This window comes from Pongo abelii, chromosome 2 (assembly GCF_028885655.2).
Source record: "Pongo abelii isolate AG06213 chromosome 2, NHGRI_mPonAbe1-v2.0_pri, whole genome shotgun sequence".
In the NCBI taxonomy this organism is placed as follows: Eukaryota; Metazoa; Chordata; class Mammalia; order Primates; family Hominidae; genus Pongo; species Pongo abelii.
In genome coordinates, this window is record NC_085928.1 from 190,413,257 (window position 1) to 190,424,831 (window position 11,575).

Sequence of the window (11,575 nt, forward strand, 5' to 3'; positions counted from 1 at the left end):
TTCTCTGAGGAATGAGGATCTCCTAACTAGTCTCCCTGCCTCTAGTTTCTCCTCTTTTCCTATCTGTTTTTACCTCTTTCTGCTAGGATTTTGTTTCTCATACATATATTTCACTAATTACTCAACTGCTTGCCAGACCCCATATGAAGTTCATAGTCTTTAGCGTGGGTTCATGGCCCTTAGCTATCTGCCCTGACATCCCTCCTCCAACCTGTCCTTACTTCAGCTACACTGTAGTATTCCTCATTTCCCCCAACTCCTTGTGCATGCTGTTCCCATAGTGCTCTTCTTAGTCTTCCATTGTATGCATTTTTCAAATGTTTTTCAAATGTGAGGTCATCTAGGAAATCCTTCAGGATCCCTCTCTTCATTTATGGAATCCATAATTCCTCTTTCCAATTCCATATAGCTATTTTGTCACATTTCTACCAAAGTACTTACCACATTGATTATATTAAATGGGCAATACTGATCAGGAGAATTACAGGAAATCCATGGCATGGAAGAATAAAAAGTTTCAGAATTAGAAGAGATGGAATGTGGAAAGTCAGTGAATTCAAAGGAACATGTATATATCAGCAACATCTTAGAGGAACACATCAAAAAAGATTTTAAAGGGAGAAGCTGAGGCTGGGCGACGTGGCTCATGCCTGTAATCCTAGCACTTTGGGAGGCCAAGGTGGGCAGATCACATGAGATCAGGAGTTCGAGACCAGCCTGGCCAACATGGTGAAACCCCATCTCTACTAAAAATACAAAAATCAGCTGGGCGTGGTGGTGGGTACCTGTAATCCCAGCTACTCAGGAGGCTGAGGCAAGAGAATAGTTGAACCCGGGAAGCAGAGGTTGCAGTGAGCCAAGACTGTGCCACTGCACTCCAGCCTTGATGACAGAGTGAGACTCCATCTCAAAAAAAAAAAGAAGCTGAAGACTATTTATAAACATATTGCCAGGTATCCTGACGTGCCCTGAGAACACTGTCGGACCTCATGGTGCAGATAGGGCTGAAATTCTCAAGGTCCACAGTCAGTCTCCTTGGTAACAGACTCCTCCACCATGTCACGGGCATCATAACGGGAAAAACCACTTGCAAATGAATTGGTAATCAGAGTTGGAGCTATATGTGATCTAGTTATCTTCACCTTTTAACAAAGGTCTGGAGAGATTTGAAAGAGGTTTGTACCAAAAACAACAATGAGATCCTAAAGGATGAATATTGGATTATATATAATAAAAGGGCTCACTTTGGTCTGCATATTCAAGATATTTTTGGGGAACAGTGCATACCTGTTATTTCTCCATGTACATTTGTTGATGAGAATACTAAGTCAGGTATTTACTAATTACCAGGTATTTATTCATCACCATGATATCTCACCTACTCTACTCATTAGTCCCACTGCCAGGAAAAATAATATTTAAACCAGAGTGTTGCTTAAGCATTTTACATAATTTCTTTTCTTACCACAACTGGAAATGGTGGAAGTCCATTCCCCTTGTGACCTAAGTTGGGTTGGGGACTGGAACCCACCACTTAAATTTCTCAAGAGGTCAAAAAATTGGCACATAGGCAAGGTGCAAGGTTGTTTCTGCAGAGACACTAGCAACACAACTTGACCTGCACTAAGGGAAATGCAGAGAAACTAGAACAGTGCCTGGCATAAAAAAAAGCAGGGATAGACTAATGCCCATGATGGGGTGTTGGAAGGAGACGCAACATTTAAACCAGCAAACATTTGCTTTATTACAGAGACAGATCCAAAATAGAGAGAAACTTTCACAGCCCTAAAAAAATCTGGGGATATCCTCATGAATGAATAGAACTGGAGTTATCTTCAGAAGTGCGGAAAAAGATAAAGATGCCCAAGGTCCACGACCAAAAAGGGTCCACAAGCAAGGTGTGGTCAAGGTGATAAGAGTCTAAAAAGACCAAGAGAGAGAAGAAAACTTGCAGAGAACTAGCAGATCATCATAGTAAACTCTGCTCAGGCCATTTTGGTACTGGAAATGACAGAGAAGCCAGAAATGGTAGCCATGCCATGCCATGTCATGCCATTTTCAATGACAAAAGAAGGAAAGAGTTTTCCCTTTCTTTTCCTAGTCCCCAAGGAGAGCGGCTGTAAATAGTAGTATATTAGCTATGACAACTGGCAAATAGCTATGCTGTCCCTATGTCATGGCTGCTTCTGTGGGTACCATTGTGACCCCAGCATGAGTCAAGATGATTATCACAATGTCTAGCAGATTACCCAGGCCTTGCACCTGGATCATTGGGCTGCCCTAATCAAGGATATCAAAAATGAAGGGACAGCTAAAGAAAAATAAAAGACACCTCAGAAAGTAGCATGCCTCTTTGACAAGGGACATGCCTTCAGAGGAACATAACAGAAACCTCTGAGAACTGTCAACAATAAAAAGACTGAGCAACAAGGGAAATTGGTAGGAAATCAAAGGTTTTAAGAGGTGAGAGTGGAGAAATGCTGTGCTTTTATTGATCCTCTCCAAAGGAACAACCTTAAAAAAGGTTAGTTGCAAATAAAGTGTTTTAAAGAAGAAAAGTTTTGAAATTGTAAGTGCAGTGCTAGTTAGAAGACAATTTTGAACTTTTTAAAAATTTTTTTAATGTGTGTGGCTTAAATCTCTGTCCTTACAGATAACAAGCTCTAGCCTTTGAGATTCTGTGAGTTTACAGAAGAATGAAAGTCAACTGGATTCAAATTAATATTTAGGATTTCATTCCTCCTAAATGGAAACACAGCATTTCCATTTGTAAAACAATAACTAAATGTTTCTGAAACCTCTTTGTAAAACAAACAGAGATTAGAATTTGGGCTATGCTTATAAGAATTGTTTAAGTTATATATTTTTTCATTTTTATGGACCATTGTAATTGATCTGTTGTTATAAATTGACTTATATTTTAAATCCTTATTTTTGTGTGTTTGGCTTAAGTTTGTTTTTAGAAAGTTAACCAGATTAAAGAGTAATAAAAATGGGTAATACAAGAAAATCATTGCACGACATTCTATGTTTAACAATGATTATCTTATAAATGTTCTTCAAAGCTGAAGATTTTGGGAAAAATCATCTAGGGAATATTTTGGAATCTTCCTTTGGAGTGTATAGAATCTATGGCTCTGGCTGAGAATGGGTCCTGGTCAATCTTCTCACCATCTCTAATAAAATAATTTTAAAGAGATTTACAAATTAAAAAAAAAGGTTATTTCTTTGAAATTTTTAAACTATTAAAATTTAAACCTTTAAATTTAAGGCTAAAGAAAGTAAAAGTGGTAGAAACTTATAACACGACAAAATTAGATAGGTTAGGTTGCTTTTTAATTGAGGATTTCTTTAGCTCATTGTCCAAGTTGAATAGAGAAGTACCTTTTGGAAAGGGTAGAATAATTTGTATAATTTTTAAAGGAAGTTATATGATTTATATAACCAATATGTAACACACATAGATAACATAGATAATGCTGTACTTTATAGCAGTTTCAAATATACACTAGTACATATCAATATTCTCTGCTCAGGTTGCCAGAGATCAATTTAACCTGGTCTCCAGAAAAAAAAAATTAAGACAAGATGGACAATATAGTTTTAAAATTACATTAAAAAATAAATATTGAACTTCTTCCAATCTGGAAATCAAATTAACACAAACAATTCAACTACCATAATGGTGCAATGAGAAAATATGACTTAAATTAACTACAGAAGCTCACTCTGCATTGTTTGGATCTCAGATTCCTGCATTCTCTCAGTGGGAAAGGCTACACCTGAACTCAGATCCTCAGACTTGTGACTCTTTTCCCCAAGCAGAAGGGTCTGAAACTTCCCACAGTCTTCAAGTTCTCCAGATGCTGGGCAGCTGAATTTCACAGAAATCTGAAAATAGCTGCCATCTATACTCAGACTGTTTGGCACCCAAATAGTTTGTCCCTCTATGACCCCACTCCCAACTCATAAGATTGCTTTCAGGGGCCTCGTCTCTTGAATATAACCCTCCTACATATGGCCCTTTGCCCCAAATTGCTTTTCTGTAAGATGATGAGAGGATAGGGGTCTGTACTCCCCTTCATACTGGTTCCCACGTCCTAAGTTTTTTAATAAAGCCTTTTCCTTAATGTGTACCAAGTGATGAAAACTTGACCTTTGCTACCTTGCATAACAATCCTCTAAGAACATTTTATATACAAAGAACAATTGGAGTCTATGGTAAAGGGGTCTATTCAGTAATCACATTGGCATGAAAAGAACATAGATTACTTCCTTGCCATGACCTGCACTCATTATTCACAGATTCCATGGTTACAGATTCACCAACCTGTTAAAATGTATTTGTAACCACCAAACCAATACTCAAAGATGTGTTCATGGTTATTCATGCACATGCAGAGAATAGCAAAAAATTGGAGTCAACTGACATTCATATGCCCAGCTGAAGCAGAACAAAGAAACCCTCTGTTTTCCTGTTTCAGCTCTCATACTGTAAACAAGTGTCCTTTTTTGTGGTTTATTTAGTGCCACACTTTTCACATTGTTGTGATTTTTGCTGGTGACTTTGCTATTTACAATAGTCCCCAAGCATAGTATTAGATTGCTGTCTAATGTTTCTAAGAGAAAGAAGGCTGTGATGTGCCTTATGGAGAAAATAGATGTGTCAGACAAAAGCTTCGTTCAGGCATAAGTTATAGGACTGTTGGCCATGAATTCAGTGATAATGAATCAGCAACACAGGACATCTACAAAAAGAAATAGAAAATTTGCTGATCTGTTTATGAAACCACTCTGGAAGTGTTAAAGTAATATCTACAGTGAATGATGAAATTATGAAAAAGAGGAAAACTAATTAAATTTGTGGATTCATGAGATGACAACCTATTTTTAAAAAACAAAGTGGACAACACTGTTGTGAGTCTGAAAGCCAAAGAAATTTATGATCATATTACCCAGAGTCAGGAAAGTGCTTAACCCTTCTTAGCTAGGTTGGCTGGCTCACATGTTTTAAAAGGCAATACAAAGTCAAAAAAAGGCTAAGCTTTCAGATAAGGCAGGTTCTGCAGATCATGAAGGTGCAGAAGAATTTTTAAAATAACTGCTAAATATGATACAAGTAGAGGGTTATGTAGAAAAGCAGTTTTTCAACGCTGATTAGACTGGCTTGCTTTACAAGGACTCTGGCAAACAAATCTATATAATGCAAATGGCATTCCAGTTGGCAAAAATATTATGACCAGAGGCTCACAGGAACTTAACCTTACATTTTCCCTATGAGCAATAGTTCACTATTTGCTAATTCAATTGTTTGTGATGACTTTGTAGAACATTACTAACTCAAAAAGAATAAACTATATCAAAGTCAGTAGAGATGTGGTTTTCATTTAAATGCATAGTTGCTAAAATGGTTCTGCTGAGTTTAGCCTGTCTTTATGGAATAGGAGTATTTCATCAACCCTGAGATCTTTTGTCTCCCTCTTGGCTAATGGATGTTTCTCGACCCTTTAACACTCAAAGGGAGCTGGGCCTATTGCTGCAATACAGGTAGTTAGTAGTAGTACTTTACTGAGGATAAGTAGATGCTCCTTAACTAGTGAAACAATACGCTCAAATGAAAGTCTCCTGTGTGAAAAAATCTAAACACTATATACATGTTCAAATTTTGGCAGAAACCCCAAAACTGCACACACACACAAGCATATATATGTACACACGTGTATATACGTGTGTGTATACATATCTACAGACACACCTGTGTGTGTATACATATCTACAGATACACGTGTGTATACATATCTACAGACACACGTGTGTGTGTACACATATCTACAGACACACGTGTGTATACATACCTACAGACACACGTGTGTGTGTATACATATCTCTACACACACACGTGTGTGTATACATATCTCTACACACACACGTATGTGTATATCTATCTATCTATATATACGTGTGTGTATATATATCTATATATGTGTGTGTATATATATCTATATATATACGTGTGTGTATATATATCTATATATATACGTGTGTGTATATATCTATATATATACACATGTGTGTATATATATCTATATATACGTGTGTGTATATATATCTATATCTATATATCTATATAGATATGTACATGAGAGGTGACTGACATGTCCATGTTATTGGAAAAGATATATTAACAGAATACCACAGACTGGGCAATTTATAAATCGTAATCTGTAGGCTCACAGTTCCGGAAGCTGTGAAGTCCAATATTAAGGTACAGACAGGTTTGGCAATTCTGATTTCAAGATGGTGCCTCAATTGCTGTGTCCTCTGAAGGAGAGAAAAGCTTCATTCCCACGTAGTGGAAGGCAGAAAGGCAAAGAAGCAATAGGAGGTCAAGCTTGCCCCTTTTGTAATGGCATTAAACCCACCCAAGCAGGCAAAACCCCCATGGCTTAATCATTTCCTAAAAGGCCCACCTCTTAATGCTGGTATAATGGCAATTAAATTTCAACAAGAGTTTTGGAAGGGACAGCACCCCACACAAGGCAGAATGTAAGTGCATGCAAACTGTACGCACATACCTCTTTATCTCTGGTCATAAGAGGTAGGAGAGGTCATTCCTCACCACTGCCTCCCCTACCTCCTGTAGAACCATGATATCCCACAAAATCATCATGGATATATTTAGTTATAAAATTTACAATCCATGGGGTTATAATGGAATATAATGCTTAGAGTCAACAAATATGTATATCCTTTTTCTAAACTACTTAACCTTATTAAAGTACACCAAACATAGTTTAATGAAAAGATAAAAGTCTTTCAGTTAGAAGGAAGTAGACTTAAATAATGGCTCCATGATAAGGATTTTTACCAAGTTATGAAATGTCTATTGATGTCAGTATTATCATCTCTAAAATTATAGTACTACACTTCTACCTTTGGCTACGTTAAGCTTGAGATGCTCATTAGACATCCAATTTCATATATATATATATATATATATATATATATATATATATATATCCAATTAGATAGGTAAGCAACTGGAAGGTAAGCAACTAGAATTGTGAGTCTGAGATAAAGGGGTAGATCTGGGTTGGAGATATACTTGGATATTGTCAGAACATAGATAACAATTAACACTATGGGGCTTTTATGGCATCTCTTAAGCAATGACTGTGGTTAGAGAAGAGGCCATAGGACAAAGATGAGGCACTCTGATATTTAGGAGTTGGGAGGATAAAAAGAATTCAGCAAAAGAATATTTTGAAAAAGCAGTCAATAGATAGAAATAAAACAAAAGGTTAGTGACATCACGTAAGGCAGGTGAATAATGGGTTTCAAAAAGGAACAACTGCCAATTGTGTCAAGTACTGATGACAGGTTAAACAAAATGAAGACTAAAAACTGATCTTTGTATTTGGATATGTAGGGATCATTGGTGATGAGCCCTGGTGATTCTGACAAGAGCAATTTTGGTAGAATGTGGGAACAAATGCCAGATTGGGGAGAAGAAAATAAGATGGCAAGTATGGACAACTCTTTCAAGGAGTGTTTTGTAAAAGGCTGCAAAGAAATGAGGCAGAAGTAGGGTGAGGGCTGAAGGATTTTTTTTAAGATGGGAGATATAACAGTATAGTAATGATCTAAAAAAGATCAACCCTGATAATGTAGGAGGCAAGGAGGACAATTGCAGAAATAAAGTACCTGGACTTTGTCAGGTTCTAGTAGTGGGCAGTTTGGGCTCTGGACAGGAGTACTGGCAGTTTATTCCTCATAATAGGAGGAAGGAAGAATGTTTGAAGACAGACACAGATATCTTGTTGATTTGGTGGTGGGCAGACAGAAACTATGCTTGTATACTTTATTAAGTAGTTTATAAAAAGGATATACATATTTGTTAACTCTAAACATTAGTAGAAAATATAAATTCAAGCATGTCTGTTTGAAGTTAAAAGGTAATATGAAATTAAAAACTTTTTAAACCAGAGGGAAAAATAGTTCTCAGAAAGTTCATTCAGTTGACAAAAGACTAGAAAAGGTAAAAATAATTAACTGAAAGATATGATATTAAACCCTCAACTCATTTCTGAGATTAGTATAATTCTGCTACCAAACTAGATGAAAGTCAGCATAAGGAAAGACAAATATCATAAAAGTAGATGCAAACTTGAGACCAAATGTTAACAAATTGAATGCAGTCAGTAAAAGAATCATAAGGAATAGGCAGGTAGGATTTATCCCAGAAATACAAAGATAATTAAGCATTACAAAACTTACCATGTAATATATTAAAAAACTGAAAAATAAAATTATGTAACAACTTAAATCAACTTAAATTACATATTTAAGTTGTTATATAATTTTCTATTTGTTATAAATTAAGTCATTCTATATTAGGTTTTTGAAATATATATATATATATTTCAAAAAGCAGTTGATAGAAATCAAACACCCAAAGCATATTTTAAAACTTTCAGTAAACTATGAATGGAAAGCAAACTTCTTAACTTTATATAGGGTAACCATCAGAAACTTTAGCAAACCTTTTTTTACACTGAAATTCTAAAGGCATTGCATTAAAGCCAGGAATAAAACCAAGATGACACAATTCAACTGTTCAACATTGTAATAGAATCTCCAGCTAATGCAATAAGATCTGGAACAGGAAGGAGTGAATAAATAAATAAAGAAGTTGAAAAAGTATACATATTGAAAAGGAAGGGATAAAACTGTGAATTTTTACAAGCGATATTAAGAGTTAACCTAGGAAATACAAGAGAATCAACAGACAAACCTATTCACAATAGAAACAGAAACCACAAAGTAGATAAACCTAACAGGAAAAGGACAAAATATTTATGAACAAAACTGAAAAGATGTACTGAAATATGTAAAGAATTATTTGATAAGTGGAAATATATTGGTAGACAGAAAGATTCCTTTGGAAGGATATCAGTATTCCCAGGATTAATTTATAAATTCAATCCAGTCCAATCAAAATACCATAAGAGTTTTTGGTTTTTGACAAAATTTTTAAAATTCAAAATGAACAAGAAAAGTCATAATCATTTTTAATACAAATAAGAGAGATATCTGTCTATACCAGTTAGCCATTGACAAGTTCTAAAACTAAAGAAATTAATATAATACAGTAGTTGTATAAGAACAAATAAATCAGTAAACAACAGATCATCCTGAAGCAGAACCATGTATGTAAATGAAGAGATATTAAATAAGATAAAGGTGGTATCCCATATCATGTTAGTTCCCAACCTTATAGTATTCTTCAAAAATGAGAGAAAAATATAAGTAAATATGTTATATTATACAGCAGTTAAAATGAATCATAGATGAGTAAGTATGAGTTCAAATATATCTTTTCTAAGACATATTGTGAAATCAAAGCAAGATGCAGACAAATACAAAAAAAGTGCAAAATTACAGATCTCTATGAATGCATTTTGGTCAGTGCAAAGAAAAAGATCTGGAAGGGATATACCAAAGGGATAACAATTTATTTCAAGAGGGAGGTATTGAATAAGAATTTAAAGATAGGAAAAATAATCTTCCCCTCAAAAAATGTCCACATTCTAATCCCTGGAATCTATGAATATGTTAAGTTACGTGGCAAAGGGGAATAAAGATTGCAGGTGGAATTAAGGTTGCTAATCAGCTGACTTTGAGATAGATTAATCTAGATTATCTGGTCTGCTCAATATATTTACAAGGGTCCTTTAAAGCAGAAGAGGGAAGTACAAGAGGGAGGATGAGACAGATAGCAACATGAGAAGGATTTGGCTCAATGTCGCTGGCTTCAAAGATGGAGTATGGAGGAAGGAAGTTAAGAAATGTGGGCAGCTCCTAAAAACTAGAAAAAGCAAGGAAATGGATTTGGTGCTGAAGTCTCCGAAAGGAATGCAGCTAACACCCTAGTTTTACCCGAGTGAGAGCTGTTTCAGCCTTTTGATCTCCAGAACTGTAAGATAATAAATTTTTAATGTTTAAGCCACTAAGTTTTTGTTAATTTGATATGGCAGCAAAAGGAAACTAATGCAAGTTGTTAAAAAAAAAAAAACAATTTTCACCATGCTTACAATGCTTCAGTTTTTAAATAGAAAAATCTATGCATGTGTAATTTCAAATTGCTAAGACAAATGAAAAGGTAGTAGCTAGATGTCACCAGGCGTTACTCCTTCTGTTGTTATTATTGTCATTTTCTGCTTATTTGTTTTGTTTATTTGATACAGCATGATAGAAACTGGCACTAATCATCATAAAAGAAGAATGTCAGCCAAGCCAGAAAAGGAATTTTGGGGTTCGCTTTGAAGACTTGTGCACTCTCCAGCTGGTCACAGACACTACACTCACCCATTTTGTAAATACATCTTTTTTTTTTTTTTTTTTAAGCTTCTCACCTCAATATCTACTAGACAGGCTTGCGCGAGGAGTGAACTAGTATTGTATCTGTTAATTTCTTTGCAGGCAAAAATCAAGTTACTAGGAAAATATTTTTTAAAAACCACCAACAGTCTAAGAGCACTGCAACATTTTGAATCATTTGTCTTTTCTCAACACTGGATTTTAAGCAAGGAACAAGACTATTCCGGTTCCAAATGCTTTAATGAACAAGGGGTATTGGGTTTTAGCATCAACATGATCTGTCTTCACTCTGAAGCTTTAACTTGAGTAGCTGCTATGCTTTGTAAAGCTTCAATCTAATTCATTTGATAACTACAATTACCAAATCTGGGCATTGCTGACTACACAGTTCAAAAAAAAACAGCATGGAGGGAAGACCTGCTGGGAACCTTAGAATCTATCGATAAGCTCTTGAAGTGGTTTAAAGTAATAAACAACTTCAATTGAAAGGGCAATAAAATGTTTTTCGTGTATATATGTACATAAGACTTCCTTCTATTTCTCTTATTTTCAAAAAGAACTTAAGAAACGTCACAAATGTGCAGTTAGAAACCAGGTAAGTTACTAAAATGTAGGACAGTGACAGATGTTACTATACCACTTTAAACAAATTAACAAAATTGGGAACACTATATTTACTCTGGATTTCCTACCAGCTAAAATGAAAAGAAAAAACTTGAATATATAATGACAGCATTAGAAATGTTCATTTCTGCCAGGCGCGGTGGCTCACGCCTGTAATCCCAGCACTTTGGGAGACCGAGGCGGGCGGATCACGAGGTCAGGAGATCGGGACCATCCTGGCTAACATGGTGAAACCCCGTCTCTACTAAAAATACAAAAAATTAGCTGGGCGTGGTGGTGGGCGCCTGTAGTCCCAGCTACTCGGGAGGCTAAGGCGAGAGAATGGCGTGAACCCGGGAGGCTGAGCTTGCAGTGAGCCGAGATCGCACCACTGCACTCCAGCCTGAGGGACAGAGTGAGACTCCGTCTCAAAAAAAAAAAAAAAAAAGTTCATTTCTATACAATCTTTTTATTGTTTGATATAATAAGCCATACTAATCATTTTTCAGAAACAAAGTTTTGTTGGCACCAATGTTAAAGAAGAATTTGTGGCATATGTATATAAATGAGAAATACTGGGTGAATTAATACA

At 35.7% G+C, this 11,575-nt stretch overlaps 1 long non-coding RNA gene across 1 annotated transcript; it reads left to right on the plus strand.

Moving 5' to 3' along the window:
- Positions 1-2,155: 2,155 nt before the first annotated feature.
- Positions 2,156-10,892, plus strand: LOC112132746 (uncharacterized). Its single transcript, XR_002914472.2, has 2 exons — positions 2,156-2,524; positions 10,248-10,892. It is a non-coding gene; the product is annotated as an uncharacterized LOC112132746 (long non-coding RNA).
- The last annotated feature ends 683 nt before the right edge of the window (positions 10,893-11,575 follow it).